The following is a 27,266-nucleotide window of genomic DNA, read 5'->3' as shown; positions in this document are numbered from 1 at the left end:
GGGAAGAAACTTTTGGTCCAGGGCTTGGTTGCCTTAAGAAGCTTTCCCCACCGAAGACTTAGGAGATTTCAAGTAGAACCAGAATCAATGTTCTTATTAAAGACACTGAAAGTGATAACTATGTTGTATAATATGAAGGCCACCTTTCCCCAAATATTCAAAGCACCATTGCTTTATTTCTGTTGGTTAATCTCTTTGGATAGGTACATTTCTTCCTTAAATTCCTCTTTTAAAATGCAAATGCCCACAGGAAAACATAATACATCATGGCACAAGTTAGTTTTACAGATCCACTTCCTCCCTCCCGGAGGTCAAACGGAAGAGTGAAATCAAAGTGAGAAAATGTTGACAGAGAAAGGAGATAGGCTATTGGGCCACTCATGTCTCGGCTTCAGTTTGCGTAAGCCTGGTTCAAGGCTATCTAAGCTAGCTGTTAGCTGCCCAACAACTTTGCCCAGTTTTAAAGTTTATTAATACTCATTGAAGCTATTAGTATGCAAACCATCCAGCAAAAGAACTCAACAGATAAATAGCAAAGTCTAGCTATCTCTCCAAGTTTGTTGAATTTCCATCCAGTCCCTTTGTCTCAGTCATTGTCACTCTACTGTAGCTTTCCAAAAGGCTTCCCCTTGTTGATTTTCCCCACAACTCCCACACATGTTCACAATGCAGCCAGAGTGATTTGGTTTTCCAAGATGTAAATCTGACCTAGTTAGCTCCCTGCTTAAAACTCTTCAGTGCTTTGTATTGTCCCTGTAATAGGGTCCAGACTCCTAAATGGCCCACAGGCCTGACAGGGGAGAGCTCCCCCAGCCTCTGCCAGCATGGCATCTCCCTCTTCCACCTGCTTCCCAAGAACTCTCCTTCAAAAGCTCTTTGAAGTCCCCACTTCTTTCTTCACCTACTCATCCTTAAGATCCAAGTCTTACTCCCTCAGAGAATACTTCCTGATTTCTCCAATTAGATCAAAATGAGCTATAAATAGTAAGCTTTCTTTGATAGTACAATTTTCCTCCTTAACAATAACCTCCAAAGTTGAAATTGCCCATTGGTTTTATTTGTTATTTGGTTAATGCCCATCTCCCCAACTATACTGTAAATGGCAAATGAGCAGGAAGAAAGGCTGTTTCATTAACTCTGGGCGCCTAATCAGCCTACATTTCCCAGTCTCCTTTTTAGTTAGGTATGGCCATATGCCAGGGTTATGACCAGTGGAATGTGGACAGAGGGAATGTGGATCATTTCGAGAACAGCCCCATATGAAATTTGCATGTGTAATGCTCCATATTATTTTTTCTTAAGTTGACTGGAACATAAAAAAGGATAAAGACTTTGGAAGCCATGTTTTGAAGACAGGGGTACCACAAGGCAGAAAAAGCCTGAGTCACAAACAGAAGGACATTTACCCAAACTATTCGGGAATTTTTCATGGAGGCAAGCATTGCTCTAATAAAACACAATTCTGTTATCCATAGCTAGTATAGTGTCTAAAACATAGTAGATATTCAACAAATGAAAGCATTGGTTCTTGGTATGTGGGAGATTCTTTGTACTTGGTAGAGGCAACTGGGTGTCTGCATTTGATCAAGATTTTGGGGAACAATGCCATTTTTCTATGATTATCTGAAGAAGAATGGAAGATGCATAGCTACCAAGGAGAGACTAAGATTTCACATAACAAAACATGACTGATTCTTGGCTGGACACAGTGGCTCACGCCTGTAATCCCAGCACTTTGGGAGGCCAAGGCAGGTGGATCATGAGGTCAGGAGTTCGAGACCAGCCTGGCCAATATGGTGAAACCACGTTTCTACCAAAAATACAAAAATAAGCCAGGCGTGGTGGCACACGCCTGTAGTCCCAGCTGCTTGGGAGGCTGAGGCAGAAGAATTGCTTGAACCCAGGAGGCAGAGGTTGCAGTGAGCTGAGATCATGCCACTGCACTCCAGCTTGGGTGACAGAGTGAGACTCTGTCTCAAAAACAAAAGATTGATTCTTAATTTTTTTTTATGTACTCAATCAAGGTAATTACATGTGCACTCAAATTTAATGACCATCAACCAAGTATTAAAACACTAGTTCAAGTACCTGAGATTTCCATCTGAGCCCAGCTGGAAACTTCTGTGAGACATATCAAAGAAGAATGGAAGCAGATTCTGCAGAGCTGGGCAGAGCTGTATGTGACTTAGTCTATTCCAAGTTTGGGCTGTGTCATCTTAAGGAAGACCTATGATCACTTCAAGCTTCAGTTCATCCTCTGTAAAATGAGAACAATAACAAAAAGAGTACTGGATGTAATACGTATAAAGCATTTGTCAGAGAAGGGACATTTTGGAAACTCAGGCTCTGGTGTTGATGATGATTGTGGTGCCAGTTGACAGCAGCAGCACCTCTGGGAGCCACTGTGAAAATAAATGAGCATTCATGTCTTGGGCTAGAGAGTTGATGAGTCAAATGGTGCAATTTGGTAGGCTTGTCTGAACCCTTCACTAAAGAGAAGTCACCAGGCTGAGGTCACCTTTTTAAAAGTACTTTTCCATGATGACAAAATAAATTTTTACTGCATATTTTTAAACATTTGAATATAAAGAGGAAAATAAAATTCTCACTATCAAAAGAAAATAGATATTAAAATTTTAGTGCGTCTATGTCAAGACTTTGCATCTCTACTTAGAAATACTTATAAAATATAAACCTGATTGTACATATGAAATTACAGTTTAATTCTTCAGAACCTGGCCCTGATGCTAGATTTCCTGTATTTTCATTTTAGCCTCACAATCACTGTAGGCAATTTACTGCAGCTTTCTAAATCTTAGTATTTTTTTTTTCTGTAAATTGTAGCAAATAATAGTCCCAACTTCATAAGATTTCTAGGTCAATTAAATGATGAAATATATGGAATGTGCTTAGAATAGTTTCTGACACAACAAAAGCATTACATAAAGGTTAGCAGTAATGATAACTATAATAATCAAGTGATGGTAATGATATGTGTGTGTTTCTCTGCAGAAATAAATGCAAAAAGGATAACAAAAGATAACACAGCAGCATTTTATTTTGAACATGGACTTTGATTTCATATTCAAATATATGAATACTTCAATGAGTGAGTCTAAATCTATAGAAAATTACTTGATTCTTTCACAGTTTCAGTTTTGAAGTCTATTCTAGATTTGTTTTATTCTACTTCACCGATTTGGTCTATGTATGCCTGAAACCAGTACCACATCCTTTAAAAGTTTTTTTGCTTTATTTTGACTACTTGGCTAAGCACATTAATTATTCAACTTTTCCAAAATATTTTTGGAATTAATATCTTTTCATTATTGCAAATAAATTTTATAATTTTTATATCACATTTTAATCTGTTTTGGTATTTTTTGTAATTGCACTATCTTTTAGAAGTATTTTGGGAGGAATTATAAACTTTATGATATTGTCTTTTCTTGTAAAACCTGGTACGTGTCTCCATTTATTCAGTTCTCCTTTACTATATGTCTTAAGTTGTGTATTTTTCATTTTTTAAAATAGAATTTATTTCTTCTTTATGTCTAGGTAGTTTTCATTTTTATTGATACTGTGAAGGAAATTTTTTTCTTCTCATTTTGCTTGCTAACTAGTTATTTTTGCTGTACAAGAAAACAATGGATTTTGGCCAACTGATTTTGTAGCTATAAAAATTACTGAGCCCTTTGACAAGTTTAACAGCTTATTCGTCACTGTTCCTGAGTTTCTCAGATGAACAATCAGATCATCTACAAATAATAAAAATTGGATTTCCTTTTTAGAAATTATTCATTAATGATTTATATTTGCTATTTTAATTGTACTGGTTGAAATGTCTATTTACAAAGGTAAATTATGGCAGCAATAAGAGGAATCCATATTATTGCCATATTATTGTCAATTTTCTAATTCTACGGGAGGTACTCCTAGTGCTTTCCCATGAAGAAGAATGAATGTCAACATCCTTGGTTTGATGCCAGTGTTTAAAATTAATTTTAAAAGAGTATCCTTCTAATCCTAGCCTAAAGAGTTTACTTTTAAAATATTTTATTTCATCGAGGCATTATGCTGACATTTATCAAATGAATGTTGTTAAGCAGTAAAATAACCATATAATTTTGTCTTCTTTGTATCACTGCATGGGAGAATTATATTAATCAGTTTCTTCATATTGAAAATTGTTTACATTCCTGGAATGAACCCTAGTCAATTTGTGTTATCATTATTGTCTTTTCTTACATTTGAATCACTAGCATTTTAAGTAGATATTTTTCACCATTATTTTAAAACTTAGTGTTACTATTATATGTGTGTGTGTTTAATAACATTTTAGAATCAGAAATACGTTCAATGAATAAACTGTAAGGGACTATTGCCCTACTTTTTCTCTGAAAGTTTCAACATGAATACTGTATTGTTGTACTCAATTTATTCTGTGAATTGATCTTTCCAGGATTTCAACCTCTCTTGATAGTGTTTTGGTCAGTTATAATTGCCTAGACAATCATATTTGTCATTTAGATTATCAAGTTTATTAGCTAAACATTGCTTATTATAATAATTTATTTTAAAACTCTACTTGTTATTCTGCTATTATTTTAAAGCATTCTCTCTTTTCAAGTAAATCATTTCTCATTATAAATATTGGTTAAATGTTTCACATAACAGTATGTCATCTGTTTTTCAAGAATTAGTTGTTGAATATATTCTTCCATTTTAGCCCTTTTTAAATTTCTGTTTCTGACTTTATTATTTCATTCTTCTACTTTTTTAAGAAAATGTTTAAATAATTTTCTACATTGAATGCCTTCTTTATTTAGAAGAAGACAGTCGGCAGTTTTCTCATCCCCATTTTCTAATGAGTTATATAATTTTTTTATTTGAAATATATTATTGATTTTCATGTTTATATGCCTAACTTTTGTAGAAATTTGTAGTTTTACTTCAATCTGATGACAAAATATGTTCTTTAAAATTTCTACTTTTGAAATCTATTGATTTTTTTCAAACTACTTTCTTAAGACCAATTTGTTTGTAAAAAATATATATTCTTAGCTTTAGAGAGAAAAAAGCTCATTATTAATTAAATTATATAAGTAAAGGTATTCAAATCCTCTATTCAGAATTATTATTAATTGATCTGAGAAAAAAATTGACTAGTATATGAAAATCACTAAATTGTTGTTATTTTCTTATAGTTCTAATAGTTTTGCTTTATATATTTTTAATCTGTATTACACCATTATATTCTTATTGGGAAAGATGTCTTTTCTCAATGATTAGTTATAATTGTGTCAGATTCCTTTGATCTAAATAAATATATTACACTTTAAATTTTTTCTGTTATTAATATTGTTTCCCTTGCTTGCTTGTTGTTGATTTACATTTTCTTAACATATTTTTCCATATTTGTATTCTTAGTCATTCTTTAAGAAGCTTTTATGTCCACATTGGATCTCCTATTAACAAGATACAGTTATTATCCCACACTCTTAAAGGGATTAGTGTCTGTATCCAGAATAACTAAAAATATCCAATATGAGAAGGGCTCTTCGGAGGCTCTCGCTAAGCAGTGTATTTATCAACAATTTAATAGTGGATATCTCTTATAAACCTGAAAACAAATCAACATTTAATTTTACTTTCTGAAATTAATATTGTGTTATGGTACCTTATATCCTAAATATTTTAAATTTCTATTTGCTTATCTTTCTATCAATGGACAACATTAAGATGATCTGGCTAGTTCTGCTTTGAGTGGTGCTAGGCTGGCAGAGCAGTAAATTCTGAGCTCTTCCTGCTGTCCCTTTGGCAGCCCAGGGTCTCTGAGCTGTCATCTGTCTCTAAGGAAGGCCAGGGCCTCTCCTCCTCCCCAGCTGGGCAAAAAGGGAAATGATATTATCTGAAATAGTCAGAATCTAGACCAGCAGTCTTCTTTCTTGGCACTGCTTTCCTTCCTTAGAAGAGAGGATTGATATCTGAGCCTAGGAGGAAAGGCTGGAAGAAGTGATATCAAATAGCTTTAGAAAGTAGCATATTCTAATCTTACAGGACGTTTTATCTTGGGTGAATTACTTAACATCTTTGTATCATATTATTTTCATGTGTAAAATAGGGATAATAAGGTCTGCTTAATAGGATTTTTGGAGATCTTATGTGTAAAAATCTATCAAATTTAATATGATGACAAGCAATTCATCAGCTATAGATAGGTGTTGCCATTCTTTATATAATGTGTTCATGTTTTGTTCATCTTACATTCTAATGCTTTTCTCATTTTGATTGTAGAAATTCTTTCTCCAATGCTTTCTTTTCTTCCTTTCTTTTGTCCTTTTGTTTCTCTGTTTTCTTTTTTGTTGTTGTTGAGATGGAGTCTTGCTCTGTTGCCCAGGCTGGAGTGCAGTGGCGTGATCTCGGCTCACTGCAACTTCCGCCTCCCAGGTTCAAGCAATTCTCCTGCCTCAGCCTCCCGAGTAGCTGGGACTACAGGTGCACACCACCATGCCCAGCTAATTTTAGTATTTTTTGTAGACACGGGGTTTCACCATGTTGGCCAGGATGGTCTCGATCTCTTGACCTCATAATCCACCTGCCTCAGCCTCCCTGTTTCTCTATTTTTAAATGAATCTTTCATTAGTTCAGAGGAAAGAGCTAAGATTTAGAAGGTCAGAAAAAAATTTTTAAAATGAAATATATATTTCAATCTGAAAGAGGCTGGGCAAGGATCAGACTACACCGTCGCAGTCAAGAGATCTTTATTGGAGGTATCGAGCAGAGAAGGAAGAGGAGAGAAGAGAAGAGAAGAGCAAGAGAAGAGAAGAGGAGAAAAGAGAAGAGAAGAGAGAGCTGCTGGTGTGCTGGGCTTTATATCCCTTGGGCCTACGTGGGGCGGGCCCAAGGGAAGGCGGGAGATGCTTCTTTCTGATTGGCCCTCCTTTGGCGGGTTCAGACAGTGCCCGGTCAAGGAGGAGAGAAGAACCCGGAACCGGTGTCATTAAGGTACCCCTGTTACCTAACACAATCACACCCACAAACTCACAGATATACACACACACACATGCTCTCATACTCAACATAACCAAAATAGCATTTCTATGGCTTGGGGTCGATGCAAATCTAAGTTCACTTCTAAGCTTAATCACTTTACATCTATACAATCATTCGCTATTTTTTAATCCTATGAAAAATGCAAATGTGTCCAGAATCTCAACTCTGTAATTATAGCTTTGCAGGTTAACTGCTCTGAGTCTGAGTTTCCTCATTTGAAAAAGTGGGGTACTAATAATATCTATTTCATAGAGTTGATGTGAGAATTAAATAAGCAATAAGTAGACAATTAGCTGTCATCCAGGGGAAGATCAACAAATGATGGTTGTTGTTAAAAAAAAAAAAAAAAAGCAAAGAGAGTAATTCTTTTTTCTATAAAGCTTTAATGAGGCTTAAGTGACCTGCTATGTGTAAGAGGCTTTGCACAGAGTAGGAACTCAACAACATTTAATTCCTGCACTCCCTTTCTTCCTTCTTTGCTTAGTGAAAAAAAGAAAGTTGATGGACACGCTCATTGTGGATAATTTATACTATGTTCTGAAGCAGAGTAGACTCGGTCATTTCTTTTAGCCAGTGCTAGTAATAATGTCTGGCAGAAAAAGTCTCACTCAAAAATAAAAGAGGTAACTGACTCAACTAAAGACGTGGCGTGCAAAATCCTGTTGATGTCAATCCAGCTAACATTTCTCCCCCAGTGGTGGATGCCTAGAATTTCACAGTCTCTTCTCTACTTTTGATTTTGGTACCTCTTAAACCATTACTGCTCCTACAAATACTTCTGAGTAAGTATCCATACCTTCCCTGGAGTATGAGAGTGAAATAGATTTAGAAGTAGATTTTTAGAATTAATGTTTAGGGATTTGCATGAGGGAAGGAAGATAGGAGGAAAGGAATGCTTGTGGCTGCTGAATTTCAGAAGGAAATAGAAGTAGAATCTACAAAAAGGGAAGGGAAATATATTGAAGACAAAAAAAAAGTTGTCTACTGCATAAATTTTCCTGGATTTGATCCTTAATCCGAATGCATAAGGAACATCGACTATGCATTTGAGATGTCTGAGTGGGTCTCATCCAAGGGAAAGAAGCAGGTACTTTCTTAGTGGTTTCTTTGTTGCTACTTTAGCCTTACAAACTGGTGACTCACAAATGGACTGCTCTAGCTCTTCAACTCTTTTCCTATCTAGCTAAAGATTTTAGGGTATATTCTGTTAAATCTATTTCAGGAAAGATGGAACCAAAATACATGTTTGGTATCAAAGTTCTAAAATGGAAGGTGAAATTACTCAGGTTTGACTATTAATTTCATGGAGTTGCTCCCCAATAGCTGAAGGAAGGAAGAAAAAAAAAGGATGAGAGACACTCACTTTATTTAAGAAAAAAATCCACTCTTCCATTTAAACCATTACCCTGAAAAGACAACAAAAGAATGTATTTTGGTTGATTTTTCTTTAGGACATGCCCACACATTTTATCATGATATATGTACTACTCCAGAAGGGTGGGGAGGGTGGGACTGTTGAAAGCCCACGTAAAGAAATCATAATGTGAAGTAAGCAACAAGAGAGAAAACCGTTCTTATGGTTTCACATCTGTACATCAATTGCTATGATTTTTTTTAAGTTTTAGTGTAAGATATTTAAGTTCATGTTTGCATATCAGTGTGCAGCCTAGAAACATATATATTTCTCCAGGCTCAACCACACATGTGGCAATGTCTCTCCAGCAGCGGACTCCTCTCACAGTAAGTCTAAGGAGCGTTGGCCGAATGAGACTTCACATTCAGTGAATTTCCACCATCTCTTCAATTTCTCCATGCTACTGAAATCTCATTGTTCCACTCAGAATTTATCTTCTCCTAGGAATCGCTTTCAAAGCATTTCACTGACTATGTCAAGCCAGAGTAAGTAAAATGCTGATGAGTTTGGATTTCCGCTCCAGTCTCTCAGCCTTTCTGTCTTATAGCTTGGCATCTCATTTCTACATGACATCAGATGCCATATTAGAAATTCCTGCTTGATCTTGAGATACATCAAAGGTACTGACTGACAGGTCATTAGGTACAGCTTAAATTCAGTCTTTAATCACTACCACTTTTAAAACATTTAATAGTGTAATTAGGAAAAATTCATAAAGACTTGAAAACTTCACATCATAATAAATCCAGATTTTAGTGAGGCTGTCAGATGTTGTTACCTCACTCTCAGTATCAGTACCAGAAGGATGAGACAGATTCTCCACATATTCAGAAATAATATTCTAGATGAAGATATGAGCTAAATGCCCTATTTTGGTCTATTCTTTTTCATGTTTGCGTGTTCCCTTCTCTGTTTCTTGAAAGATGTCACTGAATTTAAAAAATGATAAGATTCAAAGTTCTCAGTTACAAGTAATGATACAAAATGTCTTAATCAGGGAGAAAATTTTGGGAAACAAGAATCCTTTTTTGGATCAAATGATTAAAAGTTCTTTTCAAAAATGCTATTAAATACGAACCAATACAACATTTGACTTATTATACTGAAACTAAATCATCAAATCATCAAGCACCCAACATTTTGCATTTATAAATTTAAGATGTCCCAGATAAGGGGGCTATGAAGAAAAGACAACACTAGGAAATATTTATTTTTCATTAGTAAGTTTTCTAAACAGGCCGTTCTATATACCAATAATTTTATTTCAGTGGGAAAGAGGCCATAGTTATTTTTATTTCATTATCAAATCATAGCATGATCAATAAAACATATAGATTGCATATTAAATACAAATCTGCTGATAATATTGACTATGCAACTACGATCTTTTTCCTGGAGGGTGAAAAAGATTCAGAGTGCCTACTTTCCATTATAAACATGTGTTTGGTATCATATGCTTCTTATTCCTTCAACAAATCTTTAATTTTACATTAAAATAGATGTTGGGTTTTATGCTCCTGCAAGGAGAAAACCTGAATTCACAAGCAGAGCCATATGACATGAGATACATTCAAAATATTTTGCAAATAGAATATGCCAGAGTTAGCACAAAAGTCTGCTTTGGGGGAAACTTCTATTATGAATAAAATTGTTGTTTGTCACTTTTATTTTACCAAGAGGCAAATTAGTCATTGCATAGCCTGCTCTATTTTTTTCTTGAAATCAGGTCACTTAATCCCTTCTGGGATGTATTCAGAATGAGAGCCTATATTTTCCTCTCAGATTAATCTGGAGAGAATTTCAAGTTGCAGGTCTTCATATAATAGGGCATACGGAAATGGAGTCTAAAGTGTCTGACACTTTTAATGATATAACTTTATTCAAAATGGCATTACTTGTGAATATAATTTAAATAAAAATGTAGGTGAATTAATCCCCACATGACCTCCACTGCAATAAAATTATATTCCTGCAATGTGCTTTGTATCTCCTATATCCTGAATACAGCTGGTAACCTCAAAATGCCAGCATTTGTGGATGGAAACCTATTTCTGAGCACAATGTATTATTTCTTCCTAGGATATAACAGTTATTATTCATTTTTCTTGGACAAGAATTCATACTGAATAGTATGTATAAAGTTAGAACTAGCTAAATGCAGGGAATTCAAAAGTGCAGGTGAATGGTCAATTCTTTATTCACATGCCTGGCTTTCTTCATGTTTCTAACTATTGTGGCACACTCTGAGGATGAAAGGTGAGGTTGTTTCAGTTTCATGACTTAAAAGCTGAACAACTATTGCGTAATTATTGGACTGATATTACCTGTAAGAGAAATCTGCAAGATATAAGATTTCTTGTTTTCATAAAGAGTCAAAATATGGATTTGAATTCTTATTAGAATCCTAACTACATAGGAAAAAGATACAGAAAAAAATAAGCCTAGAAGTAGATAAATAGATATATAGAGCAATAATTATCAAATGCTCTATAGTGAAGAATCAATTCATTATATTTTTAATTTCCAATCTGTCAAGGATGGATACTTTTGTAAAAATAAAATAAAAATGATTAATAGAACATGAAATTAAAAAAAAAGCAAAGGCATACAAAAGACAGGCCCAGATTTTTATTATTTGTTTAAAGAGTCACAGAAATTACATTGCAATGAATATGATTATAAAACGCATAACAGAAAAATTGCTATAAAAGTTTCCAACTGCTCGCTCGCAACTCCTGTACTTTTCTCATCACAGACGGGCACTAGTCCATGGACCTCACTTTGAGAAATATTGAGATAGAACATATATTCTTGGTTTTTCCTTCTCCATATTTATTAGGTATTTGGTACATATCTCAGCACTTCTAAACTGTATGCTAGCAGCAGCACTTTAGGAAAACAACTATTTCTTTTTCTATGTCTGCCTCTTCATCCCTGAGTTTGTAGCTGGGGATGATATCAGGAGGCTGGCAAAGGTATTCTGCTACAGAAAAAAAAAAGAAGTAGGACGGTTCCTATCCTAAAGAAGCATAACCCAATAGAAAAGAAAAACCTCATTAACTCGCTAATGTAGTGCCTCCTCATTGTGGTCATGGATGAGTGGCATATCATACACTTATTTCAAGGTGAGTTTCCTTATGTACACCACGTAGTGTCAGTAGACAGAAAAAATGTTCTGTGTATAAGGATTCTCCCACATTTCCAATAAATGATGTCACTGTAATTAATAAAATATTTGTTCATTTTTCACTGGTACCTAAATTGATAGTAACTATTTGTCAATATGTATACATTCTGTGAATAAATTCTAGTGATGCAGCTACAGTTGTAGAGAGTGGCATTCAGAAAGGGAAGCCCCAGCCGGGCACCGTAGCTCACACCTGTAATTCCAGCACTTCGGGAGGCCCAGGCGGGCAAATCACGAGGTCAGGAGTTCGAGACCTGCCTAGCCAACACAGTGAAACCCCGTGTCTGGCCAGGCGCGGTGGCTCAAGCCTGTAATCCTAGCACTTTGGGAGGCCGAGGTGGAAGGATCACGAGGTCAGGAGTTTGCGACCATCCTGGCCAACATAGTGAAACCCTGTCTCTACTAAAAATACAAAAAAATTAGCAGGGCGTGGTGGTGGGTGCCTGTAGTCCCAGTTACTCGGGAGGCTGAGGCAGGAGAATGGCATGAACCCAGGAGGCAGAGCTTGCAGTGAGCCGAGATGGTGCCACTGCACTCCAGCCTGGGGGACAGAGCCAGACTCTGACTCAAAAAAAAAAAAAAAGAAACCCCGTGTCTACTAAAAATACACAACATTAGCTGGGCGTGGTGGTGGCCATCTGTAATCCCAGCTACTCGGGAGGCTGAGGCAGGAGAATCACGTGAGCCCCCGAGGTGGAGGTTGCAGTGAGCCGAGATCACGCCATTGCACCCCAGCCTGGGCAATAATGTGAAACTCCAAAAAAGAAAAAAAAAAAAAAAAAAAAGGAAAGAAAGAAAGAGAGAGAGAAAGGAAGGAAGGAAGGGAGGGAGGGAGGGAAAAAGAAAAGAAAAGAAAAGAAAAGAGGAAACCCCAACAAGAATTTGTAGAGAAGACGGAGCAACAAGGAGAGCTGAAGTGGCTGGAGAAGGAAATGGGTAGAATAGAAATTTGAGTTTGCAATGAAAGGATGGGTATAACTTTTTTTCATAAGAGTCTCTCTAGATAAAGGGACTAACAGAAGTCAGAATATAATGCTATAAAAAAAACTCTCCCATTGAAAATAAAATAGATTGTGGAGTTGAGTTGGTTGAGAAGAAAACATGTAACTTGACTGTGGGCAACTTGGAACACTACTTAGGGTAAACTTATCAGGCCAGAAAGAACAAAAACATTTCAATGTAGAAGTTGGAATCTCTGATTGACAAGTAGTAAATTCCTAATGCTCAATGTTGAGAATAACTCTGAAGTTGTCCCACACTCAAAGAGGAAAAGCATTGTCATTGACTACTCATATCTGCCATGGCACCTGCTAGAGAAGCAATGGCAGATGTTTATTATTTTGACCACAGAACCATGGTTTCTGAGCTTGGCTAAGAGTTAAAGAAAACAGATGCGTTTTTAAAAATTCAGCTCTGCACAGCATTTAAAAACTGGTCTATATAGTGGAGGGAAATTAAAGATTTTGGGGTAGATTAAAGTGAGGTACAAGATGGAAAGCTGTGCAGCAGGCACAGAAGGGACAGGAGCCCAGAACATGAGCTGATGAAGGATTGTAACAAAATACCTTCACAATAAAACCAAAACCTCATTTGTGAAACATTTCAAAAAGTCATAGACTATTAGAGCTGAAAATTAAACTTAAAATATCACTACCGAGCTCTTTCATTTAGAAAATGTGGAAACAGAGACACATAGAAGTTAAGTCTCTAGCCCAAAATATCTGTTGGCAACTTGAAGAACAGAAAGAGAACCACAGTCTTCTGTTTCCCCGTGTTTCCACTCTCCATTTCAGGTGTCAATAGAATTTAGCTAACCAGTCAATGTAGGAATCAAGATTGAAGAATCACAGATAATTCCCAGATTTTGAGACTAAATTACTGAAAAAACAATAGATTAACTGTCGGTATAAATCTTTATTTTAACTCTGATAATGAAATATTTGTCAATAAAATTAGCCATTAGAACATAATGCTTTGATGAGTAGAGGTGTTTCACCCTCAATTAAACTACATGGTGTATTCATCAGGATAGACTGAGTTGGGCTGCAGCAACAAAGATCTCTAAAAATCTCAGCAACTTAACACAAGAAAACCTTATTTCTTGTTTTCACAAAGTGCACTTATTGATCCAAGAAACTATCAAGGCCATTTCTGCTACAGGTGTTAACTCAAGATTCCAGCTTCTTATTCTGGCAATTAAATGCTCCTACCCAGAAATGACACACATTACATCACTGACATTTCTTTGGCTAAGGCAAGTCATGTGGCCATGAGGACTTCAAGGGAGAGTGAGGTACAATCCTGTGTGTGTGCAAAACGAGATGCTTCTGAACAGAGTCAGAATGTGGCCACCAATAACACAACAGCAATAAGATTTAAAGAAAATAGATTGTGCCCCAATTTGATATTTGACTAATATCTAATATATGAACGTGTTCTACTTACTTTTTTGGGCCAGAAGTCTGGTGTGAGTTTCATGCAATCCCTGAAGGGATTCTAGTTCACAAGTATGTAAATAATCAGTAAAGCTGTATTTTTCTACTTCTCCATATGGTACATAGCTCAAAGGGAAACGCTGTAAAGGAAAAGTAAGTTTCAGGTCAAGATGAGGATACATTTGATGACAACATTATGCCAAGTAACAAACATAAATTTAAAAGACACCCATTTTAACAAAATAAAATTCTAATTTACCTGTGAAGTAGAAACATAAAAATTTATTACGATTTTACAAGTTAGGAAAGAAGACATTATAATATCTAGCTAGATATATATGTGTTTGTCTTTTTTGTTATTCAAAAGCTCATGTTTGTAAATTATGTTCCTGAAGAATTTTTAAGGGATTCCTCAAAAATAGTCAGAAGTACTACGTCTACATCATCTCCATTATGTCTTAGCCATAACCTGACAGGTCAATTTTGAAAACAAAAACAAAAAGAAAAGAAAAGAAAATGAAATGAAAAAATAAAAGATGTGAAGCTGGAATTCCCAAACCCCAAATACTGGTTGGGTAGCCACCACAGCAATGGAAATGATTAAAAATTGAGAAGTCTTAATGATCGGTAAGTTATTCGTTGCCATGGTTCCCAAGGGCCAGGCTGTATTTTCTAGACAGCTAATGGACCATAGTGACACATCCTTAATTTTTGATCTTCATGTCTCAAAAATGTTAGAAACCATGATATGTTAAGAGAAATGCCAAGAGGAAAAATTGTTGCTTAGTTTTTTATGCAGACTCTAAATGAGGCTGATGTTTGGTGACTTTCATGCCCTGAAGTCAGTTCTCTCTGGGGGTCAATGTGAGAAGCAGAAAAGGGCCCCTCCCTGATCTTCCTTTGCCTGTGAGGGTTGCTTCTCTGCAGGCAGGGAATGACATCTTTCCACATGTTGCCACCTCACTGGCTTATAGCATGTCAGAAAAGAGCCTGCAGGGTACCTGAGCCACTTTCTTGTAGAATGTTTTGGACACAAATGTTGTGGATGTACAACTTGAGTTGCAATGTCAACCTGTTTTTCAAAGGGGCTCTGCCAAAGTCTATTCCTTCCATCAATGTCTGAGAGTCCCTTTGTTCTATGAAGTGCAAACAAGGGCAGCTGACCTAGCAGTGCATACATCAAACCTGCTGAAAAAGTATTTGTTGGGAAAACTCACAGAGATGGGGTCTGTAGTAGATGTTCCTCCATCACACTCTGGGGCAGCACATGCAAAACTAACCTAGCCCAAAGTCAGTTTCTGGGAAAAGGATCCCACATCTTGGTCTTAGGGGGGTTTTTAAGATTCATTACTGGGAAGCATCAGTCTCTCCCCTCATGATGAGAGGCTCCAACACAACACAAATAAGATGTGGCAGAATCTTGGCCCCAGCCCTCTCCTTTCAGCTCATTGTGTATAGCTGGGGTATAGCAGGTGTCCCTCCCCTGGCAGGATTTGAGGACTGCAGTCCAAGCCGTCAATTGACCCCTCACATGCTGCACTAGAGCCAGTTTCCATGGAGCTTGAAGGAGGCCGGTTTCTTTTCGGGAAGGACAGTCTTGAGAGTACCAGTATTGGAAAAATCAACCTTTCCCTCTCACTTCACGTCTCTTTCTTTTTGGTATTATTTTGTTATTAATCTCTAACCTAATTGGCTAACTTAAGTAAGTGGTCATTAGTCTGAGGCTTTGTACTTTGAGTTCCTATGTTAAAAATAAAAACTTCACCCTAACTTGGCACGTAAACAAACCAAAACCTGGTAAGAGTATTTTTTAAAAAACAAATAGCCTGGTTTCAGCCAATCACAAACAGTCATGATTTAGCCAATCACAGGCAGCCAGCTGATGAGACCTTGCACAAATAAGGCCAACTCCTAGCTGCAGCCAATCAGATGATTTCTCTACAACGCTTCCCTATTCAGCCTCCCTCTGCTCAGGCTGCCAGGTGTAGCTATTTAAGCCTCTTCTGGCCCTAAGTGCTGCCCAATTCATGATTCATGTGTTGCAGAAATAAACTGTTAAGTTTAATTCTTTTAAAGGTTTTCTTTGAATGACTGTACCAGAGTATATGGTATGTATGACTATACGTTTTTTAAAGTTGAAAGTTTTGGCCTAACATATCATTAATTTTCATAAATTTTCTATATATTGCCAGAAGCAACATTTTAAATATAACTGTTATATGAAACCTTTTAATTATTTCGTTGAAAACTTCTTTGGCTTTAGTCTTGCTTGACTAACCTATTAACTCCTTAGAGAGCTATGTTAAAATTTTCTAATAGACTGGTAGACTTTTCAGCTTTCTCTATAACATTTTATAATTTTTTGGCTTATTTTAGGCCTATTTTGTAAGATGCATACGAGTTTTTAACATATCTTTCTGGCCAATAAAAACTTTTGTCAAGATATAAATAATCCTCTTTATCTCCTATAATGCTTTTTACTTTAAGTTAATTTTGTCTAGTATTTACATACTCCTACCAACTTATTTTTAATTACTTTTGGATGGGTATTTGTTCTATATTTTTATTTTCAACTTTTCTGTGACCTCTATTTTAGGTATTTGTCTTTTAGAAAACATTCTCTCCCCCCATCTTTTTTATGGACAGAAAATATTTTGAAATTTGTTAGTGGGGAATTTAGTCCTTTATTGATTATAGGTGCAGATAAACTCATTTTTTAAATTTTTCTCAGAATATTTTGTACCTACTTATATTTTTGTTTGTTTGGTATGTGTTTATTTACCCTTTCTCAATGCTATTTGAACTGAGGTTTATTTTCTCCATTTGTTTTTAACAACTGCTGGCTTGGAAGTTCTGCATTTAATTTCTATCCTTTTCTAAACAAGGATATCTCTAAAAATTTAACATTCAGTCTTAGCTTAAGATGTCTAAAGTTGATCAGTATCTTAACTCTTCTCCTGTATAACACACAAACTTTAAAACAGCTTTTCTCATTCATTCTTCTAAATTAGATTCTCTTTTCCAGAATTCAGGTCTTTCTTGATTTTTTAATCTCACAAATTAGACATTATTATTGTTATACTATTCAACTTTTGCTTAGATTTACCAAAATGGTTATTATTTTAAATTTTTTTTGGTTTTATTGTCTGCTCACACATTCTGGAATTTTCTCTCTACCTGAGTATATTCCTTATATGTGCCCTAAGTAAGGGTCTGCTGCTTGTAAACTCCCCCAGTTTTTGTCTGCGATCATCTTTATTTCCCACTCATGCTTTCTCAAGTCATACTTTTATAGATAGACAGTCTTTTTTCTTAGCACACTGACTCCTGTCTTCCACTGTTGCTGCAAGAAGCCAGCTGTCAGTCTAATAATCATTCTTTTGTAGGTGATTATTGTCTCCTTTTTCTATAGCTAATTGTAAGCTCTTCTGTCTGCAGTGTACTATGAGTTCATTACAATGTGTCTAGATCAGTTTCTTTTTATTTACTTATTTTTTGAGATTCATTGAAATTTTTAATCTGGGACTGTTTTCTTTAATCAATTATAGGGACATCTTAGGTATTATCTTTATGAACATTCCTACTCCCCCTTCTTTTTTTTTTTTTTTAATCTCTGTTTAGACATACGTAGCTATATCTTTCATGTGTCTTAACCTGTCTTTCATATTTTCCATTTCTTTGCCTCTCTGCACTGCATTCTAAGTAATTTCTTCAGATCTTTTTTCCAGTTCACTAAGTACCTCTTCACTTGTGTCTAATCTGCTGGTAAAACCTTCCACTGCACAGCAAATTCATATCTGAAACTGCATGCCTTAGAAATACACAAGGGCATGTAGGTTTTGTACAAGTAATGTTTCTTGCAGCCTTATTTGAAATAGGAAAAAGAAAACTAATATTTCTCAGTAGGAAAATGGTTCAATAAATTATACACATCTGTTCTATTAAATTAATACTATATAGCTACAAAGCTATCTAAACCAAGGATGTTGCTTTATCTGTTCCAACTTGGACCAATGCCAGCCATCTATACATAGTGGAAGAAGGTGGGTTTCTGCATGTGTGTGTGTGTGTGTGTGTGTGCATAAAGAATTGTCTAAAAGCAACTATTCCAAATTGATATTGTGCTGTAAGTATAAAATACACCCAGGATTTCAGACTTATAAGAAAAAATATAAATTGTCTCATTAATAATTTTATATTGATTACATGTTGAAATAATAGTATGTTAGATATATTGGGTTAAATAAAATACATTATTAAAATAAATTTCATTTATTTTTACTTTTTCATACTGCTAGTAGACATTTTTAAATTACATATTATAAAAGTGTTGATTTTCTAAGTTAATATTGTGTTTCATATTTCTATAATTACTATTTGCTTCATTCACTGGTAAGAAGAACTTGTATTCTCCATTGTTTGTGACACTTTCAATACTCTTATTTCTCTGGACATATCCTTATTTTCTCTTTACTACCTGGTAATTCCAATATCGACTCCAATATGACATCTGCTTATTATGTCCTCACATGGTCGAGAGAAAAATCACTTTTCTCTTGCCTCGTTTTATAAGAGCACTGATCCCATTCATAAGGGTTCCACCCTCATGACCCAATTATTTCCCAAAGGCTCTACCTCCTAATACCATCCCATTTGGGGTTAGCATTTCAACATATGAATTTTGGGGGGACACAAATATTCAGTTTATAACAGATGCTTATATCACAAACTAAGCATATCTGTGAAGCCAGTACCCAAAACAAGAAACAGAAAATTACAGGTACCTAGATGCCCCCCACACGCCCTGTCGTGTGTGTGTGTGTGTGTGTGTGTGTGTGTGTGTGTGTGTAGTTTGTTTGCTTTTGTTTTATTTTTCTTGGCCCTGAGCAAAGGCTGAGTTCAGCAGGTGCCCTCCAGGTCTCCTGTATGGGTTTAGCTCACCTGTCCTGGGGCTCGGCTCTGTTTTCTCACCTGTTGGGGCCCCAGATTTTATCCACTCAGGGTCCCAGGTTTTATCCACTCTTCTGTCTGTGTTTGGCCAAATTACGCTTAGGGAATTAGAAATATGTAAATATCCCCAGGGCAAACATTGTTTCTAGCACTGGAATATTCTCCAGATTTAAGCTTTTCTCTTATTTTGGGTTTAGAAAACGTCCTTGTTTTCCCCCAAGCTCAGAAGTGTAAGACAGCAAAAAAGAGAGAGAGAGGGAAAAAGGGAGAGAGAGGAGAAATATCGATTTTTTTTTTTTTTTTTTTTTTTTTTTGAGACCGAGTCTCGCTCTGTCGCCCAGGCTGGAGTGCAGTGGCGCAATCTCGGCTCACTGCAAGCTCCGCCTCCCGGGTTCACGCCATTCTCCTGCCTCAGCCTCTCTGAGTAGCTGGGACTACAGGCGCCCACCACCACGCCCGGCTAATTTTTTTGTATTTTTAGTAGAGACGGGGTTTCACCGTGGTCTCGATCTCCTGACCTCGTGATCCGCCCCCCTCGGCCTCCCAAAGTGCTGGGATTACAAGCGTGAGCCACCGCGCCCGGCGAAATATCGATTTTTTAACATTTAACCCATAAATAGAGACTTGGTTCAAGAAATTATGAATAATGATAAAAATGAAAATTCTACACTATTAAAAACCTTGTTATTAGGATCTAATGTTAAAATATCTATGACGTTATTGAAAAGAATGCAATGATTCAAACCTGTAAAGTATAATCCAATTTTGTAAAAAATGTAGAAAGATATGAATTTTTACATACCTACAAAACATAAAATAAATGAATTAAAGCATTAACAGTGATTTTCTCTTGGGAATGGACTCACATGTTCTTTTATTCATAGGCTTTTCCATTATTTCTGCAAGGTTCACATCCTTATTGTGTAATGTGAACAAAAAACAGGAAGAATTAAGAAGGAAAACCAGGAGGTAGAAAACAGTTTTTCCACCCACCTGCACTCTTAGTCACACACTCAGGCTATGTCAGTGACATGAGAGAAACTGGAAAAAAAAAATGGAATGGCCCCAATAACATTCAACAAGAGAAACCTACAGCCAAGTAGGCACAACACTGCTGTGCCTTCTACTCATGCTGATTCTCATCAAATGGAAAATGCGACTTCATCCAGGAGAAACCTTTTGACTCTTCCCACCCAGGGCGTTTCTTTCCTGTTGCACCATTAAGCTGCCTTTCTCTAAGCAGCGCACAGCAGGTGTGGACAGAATATAACAAAACTCTTCATAACCTCTAATTTAAGATTGATAATTTTTTAGTCCCTCAGCTTGATTGACTTTGTGAAATACTGGAAAGCCTGAGATTCAGGCAAGGAGGAAAAAGCAAGAATACATTTTTACCAATTCACATTGTTTGTAAATAAGTTATTAGAAAGAACTGTACCCTTTTTTCAACCTAGCATGGTTGATCTTGTTTTTGAGCAGTAATTTGAAAACAGGACCAGTATTTAAGACCTCCCTTTTAGGACAGGCAATAATAGTAACAACGATAATGTGCCAGTGAGAATGCTTTTATGATTCTCTCTCTTTGGCATTGTGAGTACAGATACCTCAAACAGACCAGTGCCAACAGCAGCTTCTTGGAGCGTGCTGGGAATACAGACTCTCGGGCCTCACCCCAGACTTACTGAGTCAAAATCTCCAGGGAGAGAGGGTTTAACAACCCCTCCAGTGATTTGTACGCACGCTAACATTTTGAGACCACTTGAGAGCATCCAAAAATAATGTTGAACAATCACAGTTCAAACCAAAAAGAAAAGACAGTTTTATTCCTCTGTTTATTGGTCTCTCTTCTGGGAGGAATTTTGCTATAAACCCTCACCCTAGTGGCAACAGTTAGGTGTGGAAACTCTTAAGTGTACCACGGAGCAGAGGTCAGGGCTTCATGTAAACAGCCTGGTTCCTAACTGCTTCCCTTCTGCAGTCAAACCCCAGGAATGGACTTTTTGTTCAGTGTCTCCTTTCATCCTCTTTGAAGAGATGCAACTTTGAAAGGACAGTGTCGCTGTTGGGAACTGTTTTGTCTCTGCCATCAATTGTATGTTCCTCTCTGTGATTATCTGGTGAGACAGTGCAAAAATAGGGACAAAACTGACAAAAAAAATACAAGGAAACAGGAAACTCTAGTGCACAGGAGTTGGCCAGCGTAATTTATTTTTTCTTATGCATGGTCATGCTATGTGGTTTTGTAAACTTCCTTTTTAAAATCATGGTTGATTGAACATTTAAGAAAAGTTTTGACTGGGTGCGGTGGCTCATGCCTGTAATCCCAGCACTTTGGGATGCCAAGGCAGGTGGATCACCTGAGGTCAGGAGTTCAAGACCAGCCTGACCAACATGGAGAAATCCCAACTCTACTAAAAATACAAAATTAGCCGGGCGTGGTGGCACATGCCTGTAATCCCAGCTACTCAGGAGGCTGAGGCAGGAGAATTGCTTGAACCTGGGAGGCGCCATTGCACTCCAGTCTGGGCAACAAGAGCAAAACTCTGTCTCAAAACAAAATAAAATTTTAAAAATAAAAAAAGAAAAGTTTTGATAGCAAGCATATACCAAACTGTGAAAAATATGCAAAAAGTCTACAAGATGCCTTTGGAATCTTCGTTTACAGTAGTTTTACTTTTATACTAAGGACTGACACTTTTATTAATCCAACTTTTGATGAATGCCAATTACTTACTATGTGTAAGGAAGGTTTCAGAGTAACAATTTCCTCTAATCAAAATTTATCTCATCTATTTCCCATTTCTTTAGAACTCTGGATTATGATAATAAATTAAATTCTTCTATAATAGCAATTGTGTATCAATGATGCCTTTGTCACTTTGGATCGCTTAGAACAGAATACCATAAACTGGGTGGCTTAAGCAACAAACATTGATTTCTCACAGTTTTGGAGGCTGGGAAGTCCAAGTTCAAGGTGCCAGCAGATTCAGTCTCTGCTGTGGGCCCACTTCCTAGTGTGTAGATGACATCTGCTCATTACATCCTCACATGGTCAAGAGAAAAATCACTTTTCTCTTGTCTCGTTTTATAAGAGCACTAATCCCATTCATAAGGGTTCCACCCTCATGACCCAATTATTTCCCTAAGGCTCTACCTCCTAATACCATCCCATTTGGGGTTAGCATTTCAACATATGAATTTTGGGGGGACACAAATATTCAGTTTATAACAGGTGCTTATATCCCAAATATTTTTCTCCCTTTCTCCTATGTCAGTGTATCTATTGCCACGATAATGCTATATAACTAATAGCCATAAAACTTCAGTGGCATAGTACAATAGCATTTATTACTCATCTATCAGGAGCCTGCTAGAGATCAGCCGGGTGGCTCTGTGGCTTTTGGTAGGGCTATGTGCCAGTTGGCTACCTATTGATCTAGACCAGCTTCAACTAGGACACCTGAGCATCTTGGGTCTACTTCACGCATCCATCACATTCCAGCAGGCAACCACAGGCATGTCCTCATGAAACTAACCAAAATACAGGGAAGAGCAAGGCCTCTCAAATCATAGACTCAGAACCACCGCCTTAGCACTTCTGCTTCATTCTGTTGGCCAAAGGCAGGCATATGGTCAGGTCTAGAGGCAGAGCCAGAGAATAGTTCAAAGTTACATGGCAAAGGGAGTGGATGCAGAAGGAGTGAAGGATCAGGGTCCTATTTGCAACCCATGTACCACACCCTCTCATCCAAACCATCATTAAGACCTGTCAGTTCAGGCCGGGTGCGGTGGCTCACGCTTGTAATCCCAGCACTTTGGGAGGCTGAGGCGGGCGGATCACGAGGTCAGGACATCAAGACCACGGTGAAACCCCGTCTCTACTAAAAAAATACAAAAAATTAGCCGGGCATGGTGGCGGGCGCCTGTAGTCCCAGCTACTTGGAGAGGCTGAGGCAGGAGAATGGCATGAACCCAGGAGGCGGAGTTTGCCGTGAGCCGAGATTGCGCCACTGCACTCCAGCCTGGGCGACAGAGCGAGACTCCATCTCAAAAAAAAAAAAAAAAAAAAAGACCTGACAGTTCAACCTTATCACATTCATCCAATTTTCTCTATCTTACTACTGACACCACTTCAGGGCACTGTTAACTGCTTGCCTGTAGCCTCCCAACTGTTCTGTCGACATCTACCTTGTTCATTGCTCCTTAGATTATTCTCAAGACAGCATTCAGAATAATCATTTTAAAACAATCTTATTTTTTTTTAAAAAAACTGCTTGCTCCTCATTTGCTGAAATCCACTTAATGGTTTTCTATTGCTTTCAGGATAAAGGTAAAAATCCTGAATGTGGAGTGTATGGCCTTGTCCCACGTGGATGAGGAGCATGCCTCTCTCCCCAGCCTTATTTAGGCCCCTTCTCCCCTCCGGGCTCAAACTATCCTGGCCTTCCTTCACTCTTTCCAGTGCCGTGCTCCCCACCTCACAAGGCCTGCATAGATATGAGTTCCTCTATCTCAAATGAGTCTTTGCCTGGTTCAATTCCATGCATCCATCAGATCATTATTCAAACATAATTTTCTCAACCTCATCATCCCAGTGTCACTATAATAGGGTGTCCTAGTTTCATGCTCTAAAATCTGTTTGTAATTTTCCATCACCGTCCTTAGTCTGTAATGAACAATTATCTGTGTTGTTAATTGATTATATCTACCTCCCACTAAACTGTAAAACTCTATGATGTCATGTCTGCAAGATGAATGTGGTTTCCTATTTACCAAACTATAAAAGAAAAATAAATTGTACTTTCCTTCATTTTGAATATAAATTTCTTATATCTTGAATTTAAATTAAATTAGTTTGTGCAATTACACTATGTAACTGGGCTCCTTAAAAAGGGCATTAGAAATAAGATACTGCAAAATATCAATCATTCTTCCACTTTCCAAATTTACCAGCAAAATCTTTAATCTTCTCTCTACTTTGCACAAATATGCCTTGCCCGGGGGAATAAAACCATAAAGCAGATTAGTCAGATTGATAGTAAAATTACTCTTAAAGAGTTTGTGTTATTTCTTGGTCATTTCTTTAATGATTTCTGATATTCTCTGTAGGGAGAATGCCTAAATTAAAGACTGTGAGACACAGGTGTGAAGCAAGTGCTGGATTTGTATTCTGACAATGGAGAAGCACTATCTACATGTTCAAAATAAATAGTGTTTCCTTCCATTACAAAAATGTAAATTATAATAAACCTGTAAGAACATATGCATGCAATAATATTTAACAGTGATTTGGTTTGTACCCTTTGACCAAAATCTCCCCACTTCCTCCACCTCCAGCCCCTGGCAGGCTCTATTCTACTCTGTTTCTATGAGTTTGACTTTTTAGATTCCACATATAAACGATATTATACAGTATTTGTCTTTCTTTGTCTGACTTTACTTCACTTAGTATAACGTCCCCAATGTTCATCATGTTGTCACAAATGGCAGGATTTTTTTTTTTTTTGGATACAAAATTTTGCTCTGTTATCCAGGCTGGAGTGCAATGGCACAATCATGGCTCACTGCAGCCTCGGCCTCCAGGCTCAAGCAATCCTCCCACCTCAGCCTCCTGAGTAGCTGGGACTACAGGCCTGTGACACCACACCAGGATAACTTTTGTATTTTTTATAGAGACAGGGTTTGACCATGTTGGCCAGGCTGGTCTTGAACACCAGGGCTCAAGTGATTCGCCCACCTCTGCATCCCAAAGTGCTGAGATTACAGGCATGAGTCACCATGTCCAGCCAGGAATTTCTTTTTTTTTAGATTGAATAATACTCCATTTTGTGTATATGTATGTGTGTTTTTATATATATTTAATATGCCTATATACACACACTTTTCTTGTCCATTCATTCGTTGACAGACACTTCAGCGGTTTCCATGTCTTAGTTATTGTGCAAAATGCTATAAAAACATTACTAGTGTGTGCGTATCTCAGGGGTACAGATTTCCTTTCTTTCATTTCCTTCAGATACATATGCAGAAGATATCATAGTTAGATTTTTGAAGTTTTGAAGAATGTTCATATTCTTTTCCATAATGGCTATACCAATTTATATTTCCTTCAACAGTGCACAGGATTCCTTTTCTCCAAAACCTCACCAACACTTACCTCTTTTCTTTTTAGATAACAGACATGGGAGCATATGTGAGGTAATATTTCATTCTGATTTTGATTTGCATTTCCCTGATGATTAGTGATGCTGGGCACCCTTCCAGTTACCTGTTTGTCACTGTCTTCTTTTGAAAAATTTTTATTCAGACCCTTTGCCCATTTTTAAAATTGGGTTATTTGTGGGGGTTTTCTTCAATATTAAGATGTATGAGTTTTTTACATATTTTGGTATTAGTTCCTTATAAGATAGATGGTTTGCAAATATTTTCTCCCATTCTGTAGGTGGTCTTTTCATTTTATTGAATGTTTCCTTTGTTTTGCAGAAGCTTTTTACTTAGATGTAGTTAGACTTGTTTATTTTTGCTTTTGTTGCTTGTACTTTGGGTGTCATATCCAAAAATAATTATTACCAAGACCTCTGTCAAGGAGTCTTCTCCTGTTTCCTTCTAAGAGTTTTGGAGTTTCAGGTCTTACGTTAAAGTTTTTAATACATTTTGCATTGATTATTGTGCGTAGTGTAAGATAAGTGTCCAATTTCATTCTTCTACATGTGGATATCCAGTTTTCAATATGGTTTATTGAAGAAACTATTCTTTCTCCATTGTGTATTCTTGGCACCCTTGTCAAATGTTAGTTGATGACTATGTATGCATGGGTTTATTTATTTCTGTGCTCATTATTCTGTTCCATTAATTAATGTGTCTGTTTTTATTTGATTACTATATTTCTGTAATATAGTTTGAAATCAGAAAATATGATGCCTTCAGCTTTGTTCTTTCTCAGAATTATTTTGGTTGTTCTGGGTCTTTTATGGTTCCACTGAATTTTAGAATTATTTTTTGTATTTCTGTGAAAAATGTCATTGAAATTTTGTCAAGGATTGTGTTGAATCCATAGGTCATTTTGGATAATATGGACATTTTAATAATACTGATCCTTCTGATCTGTGAAAATGTTATATCTTTCCATTTACTTGTGTCTTCTTCAATTTCTTTCAACACCTACGGTTTTCAGTATATTGATTTCTCACTTCCTTAAATTTATTCTTAAGTATTTTCTTCTTTTTGACACATGTCTTACTTCATTTTGTGCTGCTAAAACAGAGTACCACAGACTGGATAATATATGATGAAAATAAATTGTAGGCTTATGATTCTCAAGGCTGGCAAGTCCAAGATCAAGGGACTGGATCTGGTAAAAGCATTCTTGCTGTGTCTTCCCATGGCAGAAGGGCAAATAGAGGGTGCATGTGTGACAGAAAGAGAAAAGGTGCTGAATTCATTCTTTTATAAGAAACTCACGCCTGTGATAACTAATCCATTCATGAAGGCAAAGCTCTCATTGGCCTGATCACCTCTCTAGGCCCCATTTCCCAACACTATTGCGTTTGGGATTAAGTTTCCAAAACATGCTTTTTGGGGGACACATTTAAACCACAGCAATGCTACTGTAAATGGAATTTTTAAAAAATTGTATTTCATATAGTTTATCATTATTATATAGAATTATAATTGATTTTTGTATGTCTATTTTCTATAGTGTAACTTTACTGAATTTGTTAGTTCTAACAGTTTTCTGGTGCAGTTTTTAGGGTCTTCTATATATAAGATCATGTCATCTGCAAACAGACAATTTTATGTCTCTCTTTCTGATTTGGATGTTTTTAGTTTTGTTCCTTGCCTACCTGTTCTGGCCAGGACTTCCAGTACTATGTTGAATAGAAGTGGTTAAAGTAGGCATTCTTGTCTTAGTCTTGATCATACAGAAAATCCTTTCAGGTTTTCACCATTAAGTATGATATCAGTTGTGAGGCTGTGACCTTTATTATGTTGAGATACATTCCTTCCATACCCAATTTACTAAGAGTTCTCATCATGAAAAGATGCTGAATTTCTTCAAATACTTTTCCTGCATCTCTTAAGATGGTTATATGATTTTTATTCTGCTATTTATTCATCCTGTTAAAGTGATGTACTGCATTAACTGATTTGTGTATGTTAAACCATCTTACAGCTCTGGGATAAATCCCATTATATATCATGGTATATAATCCTTTTAATGTGT

At 36.6% G+C, this 27,266-nt stretch overlaps 1 long non-coding RNA gene across 1 annotated transcript in view; it reads right to left on the bottom strand.

The window, feature by feature from the left end:
* Window positions 1-2,157: 2,157 nt before the first annotated feature.
* LOC131382183 (uncharacterized) overlaps window positions 2,158-27,266 on the bottom strand; it is a 52,001-nt gene continuing 26,892 nt past the window's right edge. The window contains exons 3-4 of the long non-coding RNA XR_009211434.1: window positions 14,103-14,232; window positions 2,158-2,257 (exon numbers count right to left, since the gene is read on the bottom strand). This is a non-coding gene — a long non-coding RNA (uncharacterized LOC131382183). The remainder of the gene's footprint in view (window positions 2,258-14,102; window positions 14,233-27,266) is intronic.

Source organism: Hylobates moloch, unplaced genomic scaffold (genome assembly GCF_009828535.3).
Source record: "Hylobates moloch isolate HMO894 unplaced genomic scaffold, HMol_V3 SCAFFOLD_21, whole genome shotgun sequence".
Taxonomy (NCBI): Eukaryota; Metazoa; Chordata; class Mammalia; order Primates; family Hylobatidae; genus Hylobates; species Hylobates moloch.
Note: the sequence above shows the minus strand (reverse complement) of the source record. Positions and strands in the feature narration are given on the sequence as shown.